The 23,093-nt window shown below is 42.1% G+C and overlaps 1 pseudogene; it reads right to left on the bottom strand.

The window, feature by feature from the left end:
- Positions 1-19,503, bottom strand: part of LOC124509225 (protein kinase C-binding protein 1-like) — a 28,472-nt pseudogene extending 8,969 nt beyond the window's left edge.
- Positions 19,504-23,093: the final 3,590 nt, after the last annotated feature.

The following is a 23,093-nucleotide window of genomic DNA, read 5'->3' as shown; positions in this document are numbered from 1 at the left end:
CGCGTCGGGCTCTGTGCTGACAGCTCAGAGCCTGGAGCCTGTTTCAGATTCTGTGTCTCCCTCTCTCTCTCTGACCCTACCCCGTTCATGCTCTGTCTCTCTCTGTCTCAAAAATAAATAAACATTAAAAAAAATAAACATTTAAAAGTTTGTTTTAAAAAAAAAATAAAAAATAAAATTTGCTATAAAGCAGAACAAAGATCTGACCAGGATACAGACAAAATGTCCCCAGAAGAAATCAAAGAATTTAATTTAGATATTACTAGTGCTTCTTTTATCATTTTTATATCACAGTCTCTCCTCTACTTAATGACAAATTAATGAATTTCTTTGTGTACTATATTCATTCTCTTTGCTGATCTTTAATTCACATTTTTCTATGTTTTTCCTTCACCGTTGGGGAAATGGTACCCTAACTTCTGTCACTCACTGTCATCTGACATCTGAGTGACTTTCTTTGATCCTTGATTTTCTAATACCATCAGTACAATGTAACTGATACACAGGATCTTGAGAAAGTCTATTAGTCATGATGATAAGTGCTTACTTTTCTAGGCCCAGCCCTGTGCTGATATTGCTTCTACTTACATCACAGAACTTAGTTACATTTGTCATATGTTTATGCGCTCATATTTATACATCCTTGGCCAAGCTCTGAACTTGTGGAGGCTCAATGGTCTTATTCCTTTTTTTTTTTTCCAGCTGGAATATTTTTTATTTTTTTGAAAAAATATGAGATCTTTCAAGGGACTGTATTTTCCTGTTTGCCTTGGCTATTGGGAAGCTCACAGGCAAAATGAAAGCCCAACTTTGCTTACTCTAAAGGCTGAAACAGTATGTATTTCCGTGCATACACTTTCCCACACCTTACTATTCTACCTTCATCTTGTACAGACTTCTTTACTTTCATTTTGTTTTATGGTTATATATTCTTGTCAATCTGTTACAGATTCTTTCACCTTGCTTGGGAGATGGTTCTTTGGGTTCTATCTTATTTTTTTGTCCCTCTCTTAGAATGGTCTCCTAAATCTATGATGAGTTCACTCTCTGAATCAGAGTCCAGGCCCAAATGTACTGTTGGGGATCCATCTCATCTTTTCCCTCCAGTTTATCTTTTATGGGATGAGGCAAGGGTTTCATTGTTTTTTTGTTATTTTTTATTTTAGAGACAGAGCAAGTGAGCAGGGGAGAGGGGCAGAGAGAGCGAGCGAGAGCAAGCATCTTAAGCAGGCTCCACACTCAGCGTGGAGCCCAACACGGGGCTCGATCCCACAACCCTGGGATCATGACCTGAGCTGAAATCAAGAGTTGGTCACTCTACCAAATGAGCCACCGGGGGACTCCAGAGGCTTTCATTTTTTCTGAAAAGTCCTTCTCAGGCTGGGGACTTCCCCTTTCTTTGAGCCTGGATCTGCTTCCTCACTGGTTGGTCAGGTGCTTTTTAGCTCTTCCTAAGTCTCCACTGGGTTTGCCGGTTGGAGCTTTATTTGACAGCAGATGGCTCTTTGCCCATCGCACTACCCTCTTCGTCTTCTGCATCTTCTGGCTCATTCGTGGACTTCTGTTCATTGTCACTATTACACTATTGCTACTATCTGACCTCTCAGAATCTTCTGAATCGCTGTGCTATATAGCCACGTAAACATCTGAGATTTCATTTATGTCCAGTTGTGTGAGATGACAGGAACAGGTGCCACCTGCTGTTGGACCGACTCACTCAGCTCCTCTAGGTCCTTCTCAGCATTGCTTCAAACCAAGTTAAGATTCAGGATGCTTTCTGTGGTGGACTTTTTATCTGTTTTTGTTGTGATTGGCATTGATGCTTTAGGAGAGACAGTTTTGGACTGCCAGGTAAACTCTCTGGCTTGTGTCATGTTTGCCCAGGCTGGTGAAGCTGTGCTCTTGTCCAGGAAGTTCATGGACTCCTCACTGGCAATGAAGTGGCTTGATGTGGCCTTCTTCTCAGCATCTTGCTCCATGTCAGAGCCTGTGTGCACAGAAGAGTTTGTACTCATTGGGGAGTGTGGCATTTCTGACAAGGAGATCCTGCGGCCTGTGCCCCTGCTGAGCATGGGTTTGCTCATCAGGATCTTGGAGGACACTGTCATGTCAAAGTTGAGCTTGACCTTCTCCTGCTTGTCTATCTTGGTGGTGCTGGTGCCAGGATTGTTGGTGTCGAGCAGCATTTGGTTGGCTGTTGGGCCTGTAGGGTTTACATAAGGAAGAGTAATTAAAATCCCTAAAATTCCTGCAGATGTTCTCTGTGTACACTTCCATCTCTTGCATTTCACTGTTGAAGATCTTTTTTAAAAAAAGATTTTGGGGTGTCTGTGTGGCTCAGATGGTTAAGCGTGAGACTCTTGATCTTGGCTCAAGCAATGGTCTCCCTGTTCATGAGATCAAGCCCTGTTGGGCTCTGTTCTGATAGCACAGAGCCTGCTTGGGATTCTGTCTTTCTGCCCCTGTCCACTTGTGCATGTCCTCTCTCTTGCTCTCTCTCAAAATAGATAAACTTTATACAAAAAATAAAAAGATTTTATTTTTAAGTAATCTGTACACTGAATGAGGGGCTCAAATTTATAACCCCAAGATCAAGAGTTGTTTGCTGTATCGACTGAGCCAGCCAGGTACCTCTGAAGATGCATTTTGTCTTTTTCACAGAAAAAGGAATTTACTTAGACATGAGGTGGCAATTATTTGTTGGAACCCAGGCCCTGTCATGTTGTCCAAAGAAATGAGCATCAACCTATCCATCTCTCTTCCTCAGAGCTTTTGCAGGCGAGAATGGAACCCCTTCAGTTTTGCCCAGACCAAAAGATGTGGATTGCTACGAGGCTCATAAAACCAGTTATCTCATCTTTTGCAAGCAGCTAGATACCTACGGGACATACTTTGATTTCATTCATGTCATACTCACAGATTTTGATGAGTACTTTTGCTATCTGCATCAGTTTGTGACTTCCTCCATTATAAATGATGCAATTGTGCAAAATCTACTTTGCCTTGGCCAGGAAAGCTGCTGTGCGGCCATACATTTTATTTTTAGCATTCTTTGCCAATGTACAAAGGTCCATAGGATGAAAAATGCTTTTCACGTAGTCAAGATGCTGTTCCAAGGGAACAGGCTTCTGGAATGCATCTGTCCTTGGCTGTCTCATTTTCTGAATGGCAAACGTGAGCAGGTAGGGTGAATGTTGGATGGAGAGCATTGTCATGGCTTCACCCTGAGTCTCAATGTATTCTACTACTGTAATCTTCTCTCATACTCAGAAATTCTGCACAAAGTCTGTCCCCCTTGTTCTGATGTCAGTCTCAGACACTTGGCATGATAAGCCTGGGGACAGAGCTCACGGCAAAGGACTTGGCCTTCCTGCTGACAAACCCAGCAGCAGAAATCATTGTGTCCATCCTGTGGTACAACATCAACAGGGTCTGTGGTGAGTGGCTGCTTCATATACTAAAATGGACCATCTCTTAGTTCTGACTGTTCCTTACTGTTATTGTTCAGTTAGCCAGGTTTTTTTTTTTTTAATGTTTATTTTGGTGGGGGGAAAGAAGGAGAGAGAAAGGGAGAGAGAATCCCAAGCAGGTTCCATGTTGCCAGTGTAGAGCCTGATGTTGGGCTCTATCCCACTAACTGTGAGATCATGACCTGAGCCGAAATCAAGAGTTGGACGCTTAACTGACTGAGCCACCCAGGCATTCCTGTCTTTTTTAAAGTTTATTTAAGAGACAGAGAGAGTGGGAGGGGCAGGGAGAGAGAGGGAGAGAGAATCCAAAGCAGGCTCCACACTGTCAGCACAGAGCCTGATGTGGGGTTAGAACTCACAAACCATGAGATCATGACTTGAGCCTAAGTCAGAGGTTCAGCCAACTGAGCTACTCAGGTGCCCCTACTCTTTTTCTTTTCTTTGGCACTTGTTGATGTGTCTTCTGGCTAGTGGCTATTGAAAGAATGTGGAAGGCTGGGGAACTTTCTTTTCTGGGCTCTTCTCTTGGTGGAGCCTGGATTTTTGGAGCAAGTAGAGATATCCATGCCCTCTACCACCTCCTGTTCTGCTTTCATTTCCTCTTCGGCTGGGACAAAGCAGGCAGAGTTATCAGTAGCTAAGCTATTTATGCAGGATTCTTAAAATGGCGTCTGGCAACACTGCCTCATTCCTGTATTAGAGAAATTATATTTTTGTTCACCCTCAACAGAGTCCTGAAAATTTACAATGGGTTTGGCAAAATTCTGCTTTCAGAGGCCAAAAGAACAGCATCATAATGGATAAGCTAATTTACTGTTACAGGTATGAGAGTTGGCCTCGGAACTTCTCTAGTGCTGAGTGGGGAGTTTCAAGGTGAATGCTTTTTAGCTCAAGGGGAGAAAGGAGGTCATGGTGTCCAAGGCTGTGCCAGGGCAAGGACGGGTGGTTGGCTCCCCACCGGATGGTAGGTAGGTAATTCTGAGGAAGAGGGAGAGCCTGGCAGGGAGGCCAGCTACAGTGTCTTATTTACTGTCATACTTTGTCCTATTAATTTTAACATCCAATAAGGATTATCTGGGGTTGACCAAGAAGTGGATATTTTCTACTTTCATCATTCCTGAGCCAATTATTAATTAGAATTCTACTCTGAAAAAGAGCTGTCCCCTCCTCACTCTTCAGCTTATGGTTTGGTTTCAAAGAAGATGAAACCTCAGAATTCATCAAACATGTTAGGACAATTTATGAAAATACTGTATCAAATGCTCTCTCATAATTCACTCTGATTTCCATACATATGGCAGTGTGTGTGGCAGGGGGTGGTATATATGTGGACCTTGCACATACAGGTCCGTTTGAAGTCATGACTGACAAAGAATAAATCGTCACAGGTTTGGCAGATCCAAGGGGAAGTACAAGCCAACAATGCAGGCCTTCTGTTGGGTCACATCATATAACATAATGGGAGACACAAGTCCAGCATAGTATATCCCAACACAGTCAGCAGGCAAAATTGAGAGAAAAAAAAAAACAACAACAGCACTTTAGAAAAAAATAAATTGTGGGGCCTCAGAAAACTGTTAGTTGAATTCATTTTTTATTTCATCTCTAAAGTAATGAATGACAATTAATTTAAGTTTTTCTTCTCAAAGTACCCCTATTCTGAAAGTGTGAATTCTTTTCACAGAATCACACTCTAATTGTCTAGGACAGAGTCTTAAATGACCTCCATATTTCAGATGAACTATCTTTGCTTCAATGAAAAGAGTGGCATCATGGGACCTGGTCTACACCTTTGATAGTTAAGAAACAAAAATACACACTTATGGTACAAATTGCCTTAGTGTAAAGCCTGAGAGAATATGGGATCTGAGCCAGAGAACTTTCTCACATTTCTGCCGCAAAAGGGTAACAAAATCACATGAAAATCTTTCCCTGGCCAAGATCACACAGTACATTAAAAGATTTTGCTACCCTGCAATTTTCCCAAAGGCACTAGTCCTTCTCAAAATATTTATTCGAAGTGCTTTGAACTTTCTCTAACAGGTGAACACACAGCAGCAGAAATTGTGGATTGGCTACTCAGAAGCCATTTACAACCCCTTCTCCCTTGCTTTCCTTTACTAAAGAAACTGGAAAGCTAAATTAGCCACTGGTTTGCTTCTCTTTCAGCCAGTGTCCAGAGGAGAGGCAATTCTGGAGATCAGTGAGATGTATATAAAGTCTTCAAAAGAAGAGAGCAAGGGAAAAGGTTTGGGAGTAAAAAGATTTTGGTTCTTCTTCCTGCTTCATGGCTGAAATATGAGCAAAGGATCATGGAGTAGGAACACAGAATGAGACATGATTCCTTGAAGACACCCTATTACATAAGCTACCTCCTGACAGGTTAGCTGATAAAAATATGCCCCATTGCATTTTAAGCACTGTTGCTGGGATTTCTTTTAAGATATCTCCTCACATAAGAAAGGTGTTTTGGGGGGGGCACCTGGGTGGCTCAGTTAGTTGAGCATCCGACTTCAGCTCAGGTCATGATCTCACAGTTTGTGAGTTCAAGCCCCACATCAGGCTCTCTGCTGTCAGTGCAGAGTCCACTTCAGATCCTCTGTCCCTGTGCCAGTCTCTCTCTCTCTCTCTCTCTCTCTCTCTCTCTCACTCTCTCTCTCTCTGCACCTCCCCTGCTTGTGCTCTTTCAAAGAAAGGTGTTTTGGGGAGGCTAAATTAAAAAAAAAAAACTTGAACAACTTAATTACTGATACAACTAATGTTCAAATTTCATCAGCATAGAGGATTCAAACTCAGATTGCTTTGGGCAAATATTTTTGTATATATTACTTCACAAACAAATATCTATTCCATATACAAGGAATAAAAGCAGTCACAGAAAATAAAGGACTGACTGGGGCTAACCCAGTTGGTTAAGCCTCTGACTCTTGATTTCTGCTCAGGTCGTGACCTCACAGTTGTTGGGTTCAAGCCCTGCACTGGGCTCTGTGCTGACAGCATGGAGCCTGCTTGGGATTCTCTCTCTCTCCTCCCCTTGCTACCCACCCCCCCACCCCAAAGTAAATAAATAAAGTTAAAAAACAAGAAAAGAACTGATTTAATAAAAGTAAAAGGTAGCAGGAGAACTGGAAGATGGCGGCATAGGAGGACGCTGGGCTCACCGTGCGTCCTGCTGATCACTTAGATTCCACCTACACCTGCCTGAATAACCCAGAAAACCGCCAGAAGACTAGCAGAACTGACTCTCTGGAGCCAAGCGCAGACGAGAGGCCCACGGAAGAGGGTAGGAAGGGCGGCGAGGCGATGGCGCTCCACGGACTGGTGGGAGGGAGCCGGGGCGGAGGGGTGGCCCGCTGGCCAAGCAGAGCCCCCGAGTCTGGCTGGCAAAAGCGGAGGGGCCTGATGGACTGTGTTCCTACAGCAAGCCCGACTTAGCGTCTGGGAGGTCATAAGTTAACAGCTCTGCTCGGAAAGCGGGAAGGCTGGAGGACAAAGGGAGGGAGAGCTGCTGAGCCCCCGGATGACAGAGCTCAGTTTGGCGGGGAACAAAGGCGCTCGCCTGCGCCATCTCCCCTGCCCATCCCCCAGCCAAAATCCCAAAGGGAACCAGTTCCTGCCAGGGAACTTGCTCACTCCGCGCAAACACCCAACTCTGCGCTTCTGCGGAGCCAAACCTCCGGCAGCGGATCTGACTCCCTCCCGCTGCCACAGGGCCCCTCCTGAAGTGGATCACCTAAGGAGAAGCGAGCTAAGCCTGCCCCTCCTGCCCCCGTGCACCTTGCCTACCCACCCCAGCTAATACGCCAGATCCCCAGCATCACAAGCCTGGCAGTGTGCAAGTAGCCCAGACGGGCCACGCCACCCCACAGTGAATCCCGCCCCTAGGAGAGGGGAAGAGAAGGCACACACCAGTCTGACTGTGGCCCCAGTGGGGGGCTGGGGGCAGACATCAGGTCTGACTGCGGCTCCGCCCACCAACTCCAGTTATACACCACAGCACAGGGGAAGTGCCCTGCAGGTCCTCACCACTCCAGGGACTATCCAAAATGACCAAACGGAAGAATTCCCCTCAGAAGAATCTCCAGGAAATAACAACAGCTAATGCACTGATCAAAAAGGATTTAAATAATATAACAGAAAGTGAATTTAGAATAATAGTCATAAAATTAATCGCTGGGCTTGAAAACAGTATAGAGGACAGCAGAGAATCTCTTGCTACAGAGATCAAGGGACTAAGGAACAGTCACGAGGAGCTGTAAAGCGCTTTAAACGAAATGGAAAACAAAATGGAAACAACGACAGCTCGGATTGAAGAGGCAGAGGAGAGAATAGGTGAACTAGAAGATAAAGTTATGGAAAAAGAGGAAGCTGAGAGAAAGAGAGATAAAAAAATCCAGGAGTATGAGGGGAAAATTAGAGAACTAAGTGATACACTAAAAAGAAATAATATACGCATAATTGGTATCCCAGAGGAGGAAGAGAGAGGGAAAGGTGCTGAAGGGGTACTTGAAGAAATTATAGCTGAGAACTTCCTTGAACTGGGGAAGGAAAAAGGCATTGAAATCCAAGAGGCACAGAGAACTCCCGTCAGACGTAACTTGAATCGATCTTCTCCATGACATATCATAGTGAAACTGGCAAAATACAAGGTTAAAGAGAAAATTCTGAAAGCAGCAAGGGATAAACGTGCCCTCACATATAAAGGGAGACCTATAAGACTCGTGACTGATCTCTCTTTTGAAACTTGGCCGGCCAGAAAGAATTGGCACGATATCTTCAGTGTGCTAAACAGAAAAAAATATGCAGCCAAGAATCCTTTATCCAGCAAGTCTGTCATTTAGAATAGAAGGAGAGATACAGGTCTTCCCAAACAAACAAAAACTGAAGGAATCTGTCACCACTAAACCAGCCCTACAAGAGATCCTAAGGGGGACCCTGTGAGACAAAGTACCAGAGACATCGCTACAAGCATGAAAGCTGCAGGCATCAAAATGACTCTAAACCCGTATCTTTCTATAAGAACACTGAGCGTAAATGGACTAAATGCGCCAACCAAAAGACATAGGGTATCAGAATGGATAAAAAAACAAGACTCATCTATTTGCTGTCTACAAGAGACTCATTTTAGACCTGAGGACACCTTCAGATTGAGAGTGAGGGGATGGAGAACTATTTATCATGCTACTGGAAGTCCAAAGAAAGCTGGAGTAGCCATACTTATATCAGACAAACTAGACTTTAAATTAAAGGCTGTAACAAGAGATGAAGAAGGGCATTATATAATAATCACAGGGTCTATCCATCAGGAAGAGCTAACAGTTATAAATGTCTATGTGCCGAATACGGGAGCCCCCAAATATATAAAACAATTACTCATAAACATAAAAGTAAAAGGTAGCAACATTTGATCAGGTAAATGTTTTGCATTCTACAAGAATATTTGAGTTACTTTTTAATAGGTAAACTAAAATGATCTCTGATTTAGCCAATCACTCTGGTGAGGCACAGTAGCTACCAGAATAGGTTCTCAGATGTCCTTCTTAATTTTTTAAAGAATTTTTTACTGAATTTTGTTTTCACTTTTCAATGAGCGGTGTTGGCATTACAAATGAACCATATATAAATGAACCACTGACAATACATATAATTACTCAAACATTAAAAAATGAAAGTTTCACATCATTGTCAATTAGCTATGCACACTTTTGAAACGGAGGTAAAATGGAATATATTGGTTAAGAATAAATTGATGAATGTTCCTGTGATTATGAGAGAGGGAAGGGAATACAAACCTGACAAAAACTATCAAAATCACAAAAGTGCATATCCTTGGAATCAACAATTTTACATTTAGGAATTTATTCTGAAGTTATACTTGTATGCATTCTTGGAAAATCATACATGTACAGGACTATTCTTTTTTTTAATGTTTATTTTTGAGAGAGAGAGGGAGAGAGAGAGAGAGCAAGCAGGGGAGGGGCAGAGAGAGAAGGCCTGACATGGAGCTTGAGTTCACGAACCATAAGATCTTGACCCGAGGTGAAGTTGGATGCTTAACCAAATGAGCCACCAAGACACCCCTCTTTTTTTTTTTTAAAGTAGGCTTCATGCCCATTGCAGAGCCCTTTGTGGGGTTTGAACTCACGACCCTGAGAGCAAGATCTGAGTTGAGATCAAGAGTTGGATGCTTAACCAACTGAGCCATGCAGGTGCCCCTCCACAAGATTATTGCTGTAGCATAGTTTATAATAGCAACCTGGAGACAAATGTTCATTAATAGGGGATTGGATCTGTAAATTACTGTGCATTCATAGAAGAAAATATCATTGAAAAGAATAAGTCATCATGTACTTATATGAAGCAATCTCCAACTTGTTTTAGGTAAACAAAGGAAAAAAGCAGGAAAAAGAAAGGATGGGCACTATATGGATATACCATACATGGGTGTGTAAAATATGCATATATATATTTCCCCCTGATATAGATAGAACTGTGGAAGAAAGTGACATTTGCTGCTCTTGGTGACTTCGAGTGATGTGTGGGTAATGTGACTAGAGACAGGGTAGGAGAAAAAATGTGAACCTATTTTTTTGAATTATAAGTAAATGTGTAAGCTATTACTTATCTTACAAAATATGTTAGTGAAAATCTCAAATACTCTTTTCAAAATAAGTGAGCATGTATAAGCTCATTCTGCTCTCTCCTGTATGCAATGAATCACATCATACTGTCAAAGGAAAAATTTTAAATGCTTAAACAAATATATAAAGTCCTTCAGCTTTATTAATACAACAGGAAAGCCAGCTTAATTCCAAATTGCTTCCTGGTGGATCTATGCTAATTCAGTGTTACAAGCAGTGTGAAAATGTTTTTACTTAATGACACTTTTTACTTTTTGAATCTTTTACAAAATGGACAATTCTGTGTCAAGAAAGAGCTTATATAACAGGTCCACTTTTCAGTCATGAATACAGAATGTTGATCCAATTAATTGAGCCATCAAGTGACTTCTTCAATACATTTTGATGACCAGCAAAGTGTAAGTACCCAACAAAATTTATTTATTTATTTATTTTTTTAATTTTTTTTTCAACGTTTATTTATTTTTGGGACAGAGAGAGACAGAGCATAAACGGGGAGGGGCAGAGAGAGAGGGAGACACAGAATTGGAAACATGCTCCAGGCTCTGAGCCATCAGCCCAGAGCCCGACGCGGGGCTCGAACTCACGGACCGCGAGATCGTGACCTGGCTGAAGTCGGACGCTTAACTGACTGCGCCACCCAGGCGCCCCAAAATTTATTTATTTTTTAAAGTTTATTTTTTTATTTTGAGAAGGAGAGAGAGAGTGCAAGCAGGGGAGGGGCAGAAAAAGAGAGGGAGACAGAGAATCCCAAGCAGGCTCCACACTGTCAGCGCAGAGCCTGACGCAGGGCTTGAACTCCTGAAAGTGAGTTCATGACATGAGCTGAAACCAAGAGTCAGATGCTTAACTGACCGAGGCACCCAGGGGCCCCACCACCAAAATTTATGTTTAACTTTGCCAGCAATTTAATAAAAGCTCTCATGGGCATGTAATCTATAAAAGATACAAATGGCAGGATTAAAATATAAAAATGTGCAAAATTTCCATAACAGAAAAAGTCCTACTATGTTTCCTTCCACATGAGAGTTTCTTCTTAAATGATTTGAGGTGTGTTCCCTCACAGTTTCCTCACAGAACTTATAAAATGTACCTTTGTCCAAACTTATCATGTAAATCCTTTTCTCATGTAAAGAAAGAACAACCTAAGAGAAATGCACACTCCCACGTGAACCAGAGACACCATACTGTTCGAATATCCTCCAGAGTGAGCTTTCTGGTTTGAGACCTTCAAGGACTTTATTATTTTTTTAAAGCTTATTTATTTATTGAGAGAGACAGAGAGAGAGGGAGGGAGGGAGGGAGAGGGAAAGAGAAGGCAAGTGGGGAGGGGCAGAAAGAGAGGGAGGGAGAGAAAGAATCCCAAGCAGGCTCCACACCATCAGCGCAAAGCCTGATACAGGGCTTGAACCTACGAACCTTGAGATCATGACCTGAGCTGAAGTCAGTCACTTAACCAAGTGAGCCACCCAGGCACCTCTCAAGGACTTCATTAACAAGCTTCACTCATTAAAAATACACGTTATCCTTGGCTCCATTTATAGAACCTAGTTATGCTCATCAAGGATGAAATCCTCAAGTATTCTTTAGTCAGCTGCCCTCAATTGCCCATCCCTTCTATTCACAAAACCCAGTGTGTCAACAACTCCAGAGGCACATGGTGAATGTTCAGTAAATACTGAATGGGTGAGGAATGAGCGAACGGATAATAACACACTATATTTTTATAATAATTCACTGTTCCTAAAATGTGTTTGCATAATTACTCCATTTACTCTTCATGATACTTATGTAAAAAGGCAGGGATGTGGTGCCTGGCTAGCTCAGTCAGAAGAGCATGTGCCTCTTGATCTCGGGGTTGTGAGTTTGTACCCCAAGTTGGGTACAGAGATTACTTAAATACATACATACATACATAAACTTAAAAAAAAAAAGGCAAGACTTTTAGGTCATGTTTTACACATGATGAACTTGAGGCCCTAAGAGGTGTAAATGACTTATTCAATGTGACAGGAGTGACACAACTAAAATGCTACCAAGGCCCCATAACATGCCATTGCCACTTCAATGATCGTAGAGCATCAGTAATGGCATCCATCAGAAGCAGCAAAAGGCGGCAGCGGCCCCTTGACTCCTCCATCTCTGAATATTAGTGCTTCGGCTTCCACTTTAGCTCTTAGGTTAGATATATAAAACAGCAAATGCTTTGCTTGGAACACTCTTTGCTGTTAACATTCCTGACATCACACTTAGCTACCTGAGAGGCCAAAACATTCTCTCCAGCTTTGAGAGAATCCTTGCAGCCACATCTGAGTTCTGAAATGTTGGTATGAAGCCAACAAGCTATTATCTTAAACCCAATTCCAATACTGATAGGAATGATAGGATCATTCCCTGATAGGATGAAACCCTGTCATAAACTGATTATTTCTTTTTAATGTTTCTTTATTTCTGAGAGAGACAGAGCACGAGCGGGGGAGGTGCAGAGGGAGAGAGAGACAGAATCTGAAGCAGGCTCCAGGCTCTGAGCTGTCAGCACAGAGCCTGACGCGGGGCCTGAACCCACGGACTGCGAGATCATGACCTGAGCCAAAGTCAGATGCTCAACCGACTGAGTCACCCAGGCGCCCCATAAACTGATTATTCTATTGGGAGGTATTAACATTAAGGTCTGCCCTCTGAGGAAGAACAGTCCCCTTTGCTCTTTAATAGGTACCACTTTCTTCCCACTGGATATTGGTATTGCCCCCCCGTGTTATGAAATCTTGCAGAAATCACCAAGGACCATCATGAGTGCCAGCATTAATGTCAGCCATGGTTGGCAACAAAGCCAACATCTGGGAGTTTGCAGAAAGGGAGCAGCCCACTCAGGAAAATCAGGCAGAGTACTGTGATGTGCCTGTCAAAATTCACATCAAGACTGATGGCATACAATAAGAAATGAAGGAAACCTGAGGGTGGGGGCATCATTAATCAGAAGAGTTAACAGATTGCCTCCCTAAACCCTCATTGTCAGTGTTGCCAGAAAATACACATATCATACAGGAAACACTGATAAAAATGATCCAATACCCTTGTCTCAATATGTCTATAATATATCATGAAGCCAGAAAATGTGAAAGTTAACCCAAAAGTTATTACAGGGGAAAAACTCTACTCAGACTACTAAGTGGAATGACAAAATGATCTATGTGACAACGAAACAGAAAGGACTAACCTCACAGGGGAAGACTGATGACAGGATTCCTTGGAAATATGTCTCTTTTATACAAATTAATACATAGAGCTTCATAAAGTGTTTTATTTGTCTTACATGCATATGTTACAAAATTATATTTTGTTTCTTGCTTTTCTGACCTGTTACCACCATACCATTTATCCCACACCAATTCCATGCTCTGCTGAATCTATGAAATATTCAACTTTTCTGCAAAGGAGCACTCATGAAAAAGAAATTTGAAATACAAAATTCTGAATTAAGTAATGCAAAATCAAGTCCTTTTTCTTCCTGTGAAAGAGTGACATGGTTTATTACCTTATCCAAAATTTGTAATATGTTTTTAAGGTGTTCAGTTCAAAAAAGCAACGAAAAAAAGTGAAGAATAGAAAGAAAATAGAGAACTGGAGATCAGAAAATCTATGGTAAATTTAGAATATATTTCCAAATAGAAAAGCAGGACAAAAGAGTTTTAAAGCACCTTGGATAAAGGTCTTATATCTGGGGCTCCTGAGTGGCTCAGTCATTTAAGCGCCTTTTGATTTCAGTTCAGGTCATGATTTCACAGTTAGTGAGTTTGAGCCCTGCTTTGGGCTCTGCACTGTCAGTGTGGAACCTGCTTGGGATGGATTCATTCATTCATTCTCTCTCTCAACATAAATAAATACACTTTTAAAAAAAAGGATCTTGCAACTATATTCATGTAAGATAATTTTATCCTAAGTGAAAATAATATGTTTACTACGGAATCTAGCTTACTATATCAGGGTTAGTGAAATGACATGTAGCTATACCATGAATTCACATATAAATGGTACCCAATAGAATAATTAAGAACTGACCATGAGTTCCTGTCTTCCTTCCTTTTTCCCTTCCTCATCTCTTCCTTTCTTTTTTCTTTCTTTTTTTTTTTTTTGAGAGAGAGAGAGAGAGAGAGAGAGAGAGAGTGCAAATGAGTCAGGGGCAGAGAGAGAGAGAAAGGGAGAGAGAGAGAGAGAGGGAGAGAGAGAGAGAGAGAGAGAGGGAGAGGGGGAGAGAGAGAGAGGGAGAGAGAGAGGGAGAGGGAGAGACAAGGAGAGGGAGAGAGAAGGGGAGAGAGAGAGGGGGGAGGGAGAGAGAGAGAAGCAGGGTCACCCCAAGTGAGGCTTGTGGTCACCTGAAGTGGGGCTCAAACTCACAAACCATGGGATCATAACCTGAGCCAAAGTCAGACGCTTAGTGACTGAGCCACTCAGGTGCTCTCCTCCTTTTTTTTTTTTTAATATTTATTTTTGAGAGAGAGAGAGCAAGCGAGTGAGCATGAGCAGGGGAGGGACAGAGGAGAATCTGAAGCAGGCTCCAGGCTCTGAGCTGGCAGCACAGAGCCTGACTTAGGGCTTGAACCCACCAACTGTGTGATCATAACCTGAGCCGAAGTCAAATGCTCAACTGACTGAGTCACCCAGGTACCCCCCTTTCCTTTTTTAAAGTTTATTTATTAGAGAGAGAGAGAGAGCATGCATGCGTGCCTCGGGGGTGGGGGTGGTGAGGTGCAGAAAAAGGGAGAGAGAATCCCAAGCAGACTCCACACTGTTAGTACACAGCCTGATGTGGGGCTTGAAACCATGAACCATGAGATCATGACCTGAGCCAAAATCAAGAGTGGGACGCTTAACCTACTGAGCCACCCAGGTGCTCCTTTTCTTTTTAAATCTCTACTTAAAAGTACACTCTAGACTAGTGTGCATACCATGATTTGTGCAAGCAGTTTTTGATAAACCTGAATGAACTAGCAATCCAAATCCAATTTATTTATTAAAAAAAATTTTTTTTAATGTTTATTTTTGAGAGAAAGAGACACAGAGACAGAGTCCGAGCGGGGAAGGTGCAGAGAGAGAGGGAGACACAGAGTCTGAAGCAGGCTCCAGGCTCTGAGCTGGCAGCACAGAGCCCCACACGGGGCTTGAACTCGTGGACTGTGAGATTCTGAGCTGAAGTCAGATGCTTAATCTACTGAGCAACCCAGGCATCCCTTTTTGTTTTAAATCTCTACGTAAAAGTACAGTCTAGACTACCATGCATACCATAATTTGTACAAGTAGTTTTTGGCAAGCCTGAATGAACTACCAATCCAAATCCAAATTATTTTAGTAGTGTTTTGTCACTTCCTCATGCCATGACACCCTCCGGGAATGTGCTTTGACAGGACCAGTGCTTGATCAAATTCTGAGCAGAGAGAAGCACAAACATATGCAGCATGTGAATGCTCTAATGCAGCTAGATGCAAGATGCTATGGGATGAAAGAAAGGAGGTAACTGTTTGAACCTGGGGCAATGTGGGTAACTTCCTATAGGAGGTAATATATGCATGAAATGGTAAATAGGAATTTGCCATAGAGAAGATGGGTAGGCAAGATATTCTATATGAAGGGAAGTAGAGAAAAATGTGGTTAATCCAGTCAAGAACAACAAGAGATTAGTTGGTTTAGGAAATATTTTGTGAAACCTTACTTTAACATATGAAGACCCTATAGTCAGGGTCTAATCCTACTTACTTGGTCCTTGCTTGAATTAAGTGAGCTATATACAAGCTCATGTGAGATCACATTCAAATAATGCCATACTTAGCTCGAAATGACAACAATGCTGGTGACCATCTCATAATATTGTTCTCATGGTGGTCTCAATGTGAGGGTGGCCTAGATTCTCCTCAAGGTGATCAAGCAAGACCCTGGCAATGTTAGCAGATCATAATAACAAGATGTTGGGGAAATATCCTGAAAATTAGCATCTGTAAGGTGTATGTGCTCTAATTTGTGAGATTTCTCAGGAATCTGAAACTACGCTCTCAGTTAAAATACCGAATAATTTGTGTAGGATATTATTTGAAGCATTCAAATATTTCCTTGCACATCCAATGATATTGATGAAAACTGTTAGCCATTGGAGCACCTGGGTGACTCTGTCGGTTTAGCGTCCAACTCTTGATTTTGGCTCAGGTCATGATCTCACAGTTTGTGTGTTCGAGCCCCACATGGGGCTCTGAGCTGACAGTATGTGGCCTGCTTGGGATTCTCTCTCTCTCCCTTTCTGCCCCTCCCCTGCTCATGCTCTCTCACTCTCTCAAAATAAATAAATAAACTTAAGAAAAATTAAAAAAAGAAACTGTTAGCCATTTAGGCTGTTTTCTTTTAGGAGCAAGGAAGACATATTCTTCACATTCATATTTGATGTTTTCTTTTTCCCAGACTACTGGCATCTTCATATAAATACAGTTCCCAGGTTGCATGTACTATGAGTTTATTTGTTGTCTAAACGCATTTTTATATAGCATTGGTTGCCTGAATTATATTTTTCTATAAATACAGACTGCAATTCTATTCACAGAACAGGTGTGTAAGTATGCAAATTGTTTTAAAAAAGGACTTATTTCTATATTTTCTTTACATTATTGGTCCGAAACTTGAAAACTATACACGCAGAAGTAACCTGAAATTATCTTCATGGAATGGAATTCAAATGCATTAAGTTGTGGAATTTTATAGTCTCAAGTCACCTTAGAAATGATTTCAGTCACCTCACATTGAAAATAGGAGACTTGGGTCAAATGAGATCATGACTTGTGTCTGATTCCTCAATTTTTGTAAACATCTTGGAATTAGAATATTAGTTTCTAGATTCCCAGCACTGTGCTCCTACCCCTGCTCTATTGTGGATGCCCCTATTTGACTGCCTTTTCTTTAAATATAAGAGTCTTTAGGGGTGCCTGGGTGGCTCAGTCGGTTAAGCATCCAACTTCAGCTCAAGTCATGATCTTGCAGTTCATGAGTTTGAACCCCGCATCAGGCTCTGTGCTGACAGCTCAGAGCCTAGAGCCTGCTTCAGATTCTGTGTCTCCCTCTCTCTCTGCCCCTCCTCCACTCACACTCTGTCTCTCTCTCAAAAATAAACAAACATTAAAAAAAATTTTAAATGTAAGAGGCTTTGAGGGACCCTCAAAGATCATTTAGTGTCCCTGTTCTTTGAGTGGAAAGGACTATTGTGTTCTGCACAGACTTGAAACTATTAATTTCTGGAAAAACTGACATATAGTAAATGAGAGTATTACTCAAATGTCATCCCCAAATTATCATCTTTCTCTTTAAATAGATGAAAGTGAGCTTCATTCTTAAATGGGATATTATTATATCTTGACACAACATTCTTTTATATTATAGAAAAATTCAATGGAAAATGGGATAAAATTTGTCAGCAAAAATGCATTTTAAAATAGAGAAAGTGGGGCACCTGGATGGCTTAGTCGGTAGAGCATCTGTGTGTTGATCCCGGGGTTGTGAGTTTGAGCCGCAGGTTGAGTGTAGACATTATTTTAAAAAAATAAATTAAAAAAAAAAAAGAAATCTCATTTTATCTTTGAAAGAGCAGGATCACAAAAAGATGCTTATGGGGGCACCTGGGTCTGTCAAGGGTCAGTCTGTTCAGGTCATGATCTCAGTTTCTGAGTTCGAGCCCCATGTGGGATTCTCTGCTGTCAGTGCAGAGCCCACTTCAGATTCTCTGTGCCCTTCTCTCTCTGACCCTCTCCCGCTTATGCCCTCTCTCTCAAAAACAAATAAACATTAAAAAAAATAAAAAGATGCTTATGAATTGTCTCAACTGTCAAAGATTCATTTCGTCCAAATGAATGGATTTTTGCTGCGAAAGATCAGCCTGGATAGATTTCTGCAAAAAAAGAAGCAGACTACTCAGAGATCTGGTGGCATCAGTTCCCTCCCAGTTTGCAAGTCAACTCACAAAAGCACCAGGAAAAATTTCACCTACAAAATCCGTCATTCACTAGGTAATCCCAGAGTCCACTTGAACTAGATTTGCTCAATTGCCCATAGGTGGCACTGCCACATTATTCGACAAGTATCCCCTGAGACCATATTCTGAGCGGAGCCCTGTGCAACGGATGTACTTTACTTTCACACATTGGGCCTCAGTCTCTACCATCATGCTGTCGTGGGCCACCCTCCCCTACATCTCTGAGAGAGGACTTTGGAAGCAGAATGTCTGGATTCCGATCCCTGCTCTGGCACATGCTAGCTGGGCAACTCCGCTCTGATCCTCAGTTTCTTTATCTGGAAAATGCAAACAAGAATACCCCATTCAGAAAATTTTAAGGAAGGTCACATAAAATATTACCTGAAAAATACCTAAGCCAACTATCCAAAATATAATGTGCAACTGGAAATTTTCAGCCACCAAATAATGTGATTCACTTTGGTTAAAATAAAACCATAAACCAAATATTTCAGTAGTATTTAACAAGAAAACTTGATACAAGTGCTTTTGGGAATGCAAGATGCCAGCTTGTCTGTTAATCTTTGTTTAGAAGTTAATAGAGAAAGTTGGAATATATTTACAAATTAATTATCATTAAGGCTCAAGGCATAAAAGCCTGAGTTTTGTACTGACTTAACTTAATCTCTATATATTATTTATCCTGTCATCAGGTTGATTTGGGGGCGAATCTGTTGTAACTGAAAGAACCTCTCTTATAACATTCTATTTTCATTTGCAAGTTTTTATTTTTATCTCTAGAGCAATATAATCCTTAACCTCAAGACTATAATTACTATAAGGGGCTTGCTGTCTCTATTTTCTATAGAAAAATGCTGTCTGCTGGAGTATTTACTATAGGAAATTGGGTTTACTTACCAAAATTGTAAAGCACACACTAGCCTTGTGATGTTTGGCTCAATATCCATTTGTCCTTGCTAAATGTCATAACACATCTACTGTATATGTGATATAGATTTACTTGTCCACAAAAAAAGCTTTTGAATTTTAAATTTCTCCTTTTATGCCTGTCCGCAACAAATAAATTCATGACTCTAACAAGTTCGTTTTTAAACAAAACACAGAGATTCTTTCTTTACAATGGTAAGTATGAAAACAGTGTTGACTATGATTAGTTATACTTTCATTACTTATGCTCTCTCCCACCATTTGACAACTACTCTAAGGCCAACAGAATTATGGAAGTAGAGCCATATGTCTTCTCTTAGGGGAAAACAGAGTGGAACACACCAGGATTCAGGATCAAGTTAACTGTTCTGCTGCCACCTGGGCTTTTGTCTTCATCCTTGCCTCTACCTTCCTACAACAATTGCCTACAAGTACTGAGGCCCCTCTTGGAATTTAGGGCCATGTCGGCCCTTGCTATTTCCTTCACTAAATACTGGTGTCCTGGAAAGAAACCCAAGCTTATGGCCACCTGCTGCGAGTTCTCCCCCAAGTCCCATTGTCTGCTGGTCTGTCTACATGTCTGAACAAAGCCTTGCACAAGATTCCCTGGGCGCTCCTGCCAAAGAAATGACAACCAGACACTGGCTTTTGTTATATTGTGCCTTGATTACATCCCACGGTGAATAAAAGTAAATGTACGATCCTGCAGTTTAAATCAGGGACCTGGTGTTGCCTTTCCCTTGAAGCGTAAGGATCATCCTAGCTCATCAAGACAGAAGGTGTCAGTCCAGTAACTGACCAGCCTCGGGAGCAGAAAGGTAAAGAGAAACTCAGTTGGTGAACTCGCTGTTTCCTTTTATCCTCACTCTTGGGAAGAACCAGGGTTCAACTGTGACATGAATAAACCTTAGTTAAAGAGCAAACACAGCCTAATAAATACAGAGATCCTGACTTCAGTGTCCTACTTCAGCAAATGAAGGCTAAATTACTGACACGCTAAGTTTTCATCACTAGTGTTAGAGGTGAATTTCTGTTTTCCCCTAAATCTTACTTTGCGAAGAAACTTTATAGTTCTAATATATTTATGGAAAATGAACATAACTTACTCATTTTTGAGCACGATATCATAATCAGGACACGGAAAAGAATCACCTTAGCTATTGAAGGACAAACTGGAAACGAATCTATGAATTGACTCTTGGCGTCACCGCTGTAGCCCCACTGGCTCCTGGCGGCCTGAGCGCTCTCGGCCTCAGTTCCCCCAAGTCACATAACCTCTTCGGGCCTCAGTCAACCCATCTGTAAAATGGCACTTTAAAACTAGTTTTCTTAAGGGACTAAAAAGCGGAAACACGCGTGAAGGGCCCTTCAGGTGCCAGGTGCCGAGTAAACCGTGCATGAAGTCACAGACCACAGGGCTGTCACACACCTGCCCTCCGTGCGTCACACCCACGTGTCACACTCTCCACGTCTTAAGTTCCGAGGCTCCAAACGCGCTCTTCCACCTTCTGCGGTCGGCGGCCCCAGATCTCATCACCCGTCTCGTCCCTGGTTCTTACTGGACACTCTGTCCGCGCACCTGGGTTTGCACACGGGTCTTACCCCCAGGGCAGAGGAAGCTGCGGACTCAGCAAGCAGAAGCGATGCCCCTTCGAGCTGCTGAGGCTCCCAGCTCCTCTGGGTCTCACTCCTAGGCCAGTCCACTTCCCTGACAGTCAGCCTTTGAGTAGCTCAGGGCGGGAGAAGAAACAAAGCAATTCCTGCGCTCTTTCTGTTGGTTTCGCTTTTTTGTTTTGGCTTTAACAATGTTGAATTTTACCCCAATCCTATGCTATGGGAAAACCGCAATGATTAAAGGAACATCTCTTACCCATTTGTGTTCAAGTTGTGAAAGGTGAAATGAAACGGGTTCACTTATATCCAGGGGTTTTAAAATGGAGCCGGGAGGCCATTAAGGGGAGGTGGGCCTTCTGCACGTCCTCACTGGCAGAAGCATGAACTTGTGATCTGGACCAGACCCAAATACTCCAAGCAAATTGGTACAGTAATGCCATTTGCTTAGTGATAGCCTTAGCAACCAGTTATGTTTAGCCAAGATTAGTTTTCTGCTGCCAGTTAACAATCAAAATTCTTTGTAAACAACTTACATCAGCGTTTTTTTGGTTTTTTTTTTTTTTTGTCTTTAGAAACCTCTGACTTTTGCTCCCTAGTAGGACACAATTTGGGCTGCTGCTCAAACCTGTGCACCCTGAATTGCAATCCTTCCATCCCAAATAAACTCTTTTGCTCAATTATTCCCTCCTGACAATTTTAGGTTGACAAAGGAAATGGCTTACTAAAAAGAAACACTCTTCTCCATAGGACTTAGAAAAGACTCAAATGCTCGCCTTGTTTACCTAAGATGAGGCCAGACACACACCCTCCCAATTCTCATTCTTAGTCTCATAAAAGATTATCTGTTCTGCTTGTTTCTACAGATCAATGGGAACAAAATGCTTACAAAAAATTTTTTTTTTTGAGGTTTATTTATTTTTACAGAGAAAGAGAGAGAGCAGGGGAGGAGCAGAGAGAGAGAGGGAGAGAGAATCCCAAGCAGGCTCCACAGCATCAGCACAGAGCCCAATGTGGGGCTGGAACCCATGAACCATGAGACATGACCTGAGCTAAAACCACCAAGAGTTGGGTGTTTAACACACTGAGCCACCCAGGCTCCTTGAACAAAATGCTTTTTAACCAAACTTCAGTTAAGTTTCTTTACCCTCCCCCCCACCCACACTGGTCCCTGAACTTTGAGCTATCTCTGACTGAGTCAACATATCTGTGAATACAACGGGCTCAGGGTAGGGGTGCCTGGGTGGCTCAGGCCATGATCTCACAGTTCACGAGTTCTGGTTCTGCGTCAGGCTCTGTTCTGACAGCTTGGAGCCTGGAGCCTGCTTCAGATTCTGTGTCTCCCTCTCTCTCTGCCCCTCCCCTGCTCATGTTCTCTGTGTCAAAAATAAACATTAAAAAAAAAAAAAAAAGAATGGCCTCAGGGTAAAAATTTCTCACATCTAATTTCCAATCGTTCCTTTCAACCCACTTCCCTGAACCTAATTATTGCTAGCATTGTTTATGCCTTCCCACAAAAGAAAACTGTTGGCCTAACACTTGAGAGGCTTGCAGATCTCATGATCATGTTTTCTGTTGTTGTTGCTTGTTTACTGGTTTGCCTTTTGGAAGAGGAGCTGGGCATTAAGGGTAGGCAGGGTATGGTTGAAAAACTAATGGAAAACAGAAGTGATGAAGGAAATTTGTGGGCTTTGTGTATTTGCTTTCAGGGACAATTTTTGCCTTGTAGAAATGAGAGGTGGGGTAGGAACAGAGTCAAAGAAAGGAATTCCCAGAAGGCTGGGGAGTAGAAGCAGGCTCTGGATCTCTTAGTCCCAAATTGGGTTCCACACTCAGATCGGTGACTGTGGGGCAATCTCTGCCGTGGAGGTAGGAGCTCTCTGCAAACACTGCCCCTCTGTGTCACTTCTCCCCCTGTGAGCTCAAGTATAAATCTCTAGGCTGAATCTATGGGTAGTAATGTTTCCTGTCAAGCCAGCAGGAGCCAGAGGAGAGAAAAGGCAATTAATCTTAAGACCAAGCTGATTAATCAAATTTCAGCAAAGGCCAGAGATGGGCTTAGGGAGAGATTTTTTTTTTTTTAAACTCCCAATAACTCTTGTAGTTTACAGTGGTATCATTTTGAAATTCAATCTTATCAGTTCCCTCTCACTTTTGGGGGAGAACCTCATCTGGTAGATCTCTTTCTATCAACACTATAATCACATTCTATTCTTATCATTCTTGGTACTGAATTTGTAGTGTAGAGACTAACATTGATGGTGCACTTACTGTGCTCCAGGTGCTACAGACATAGTGTTCTATTTGATCCTCGCAGTAAATGAGGCATCATTATTTCCAATTAACAGATGAGGAAACTGAGACTCGGGAAAGTTAACTTGCAGGGGATTCTAGAGCTAACAGGTAGTGGAGCAGAAAGTTAAATCATTCCAATTAATTATA

The sequence above is a fragment of the Lynx rufus genome, unplaced genomic scaffold (assembly GCF_022079265.1).
Source record: "Lynx rufus isolate CCGP_SWC_20201006 ecotype Redwood Valley unplaced genomic scaffold, mLynRuf1.p SCAF_14, whole genome shotgun sequence".
Lineage (NCBI taxonomy): Eukaryota > Metazoa > Chordata > Mammalia > Carnivora > Felidae > Lynx > Lynx rufus.
This window is presented reverse-complemented; position numbering and strand designations above follow the sequence as displayed.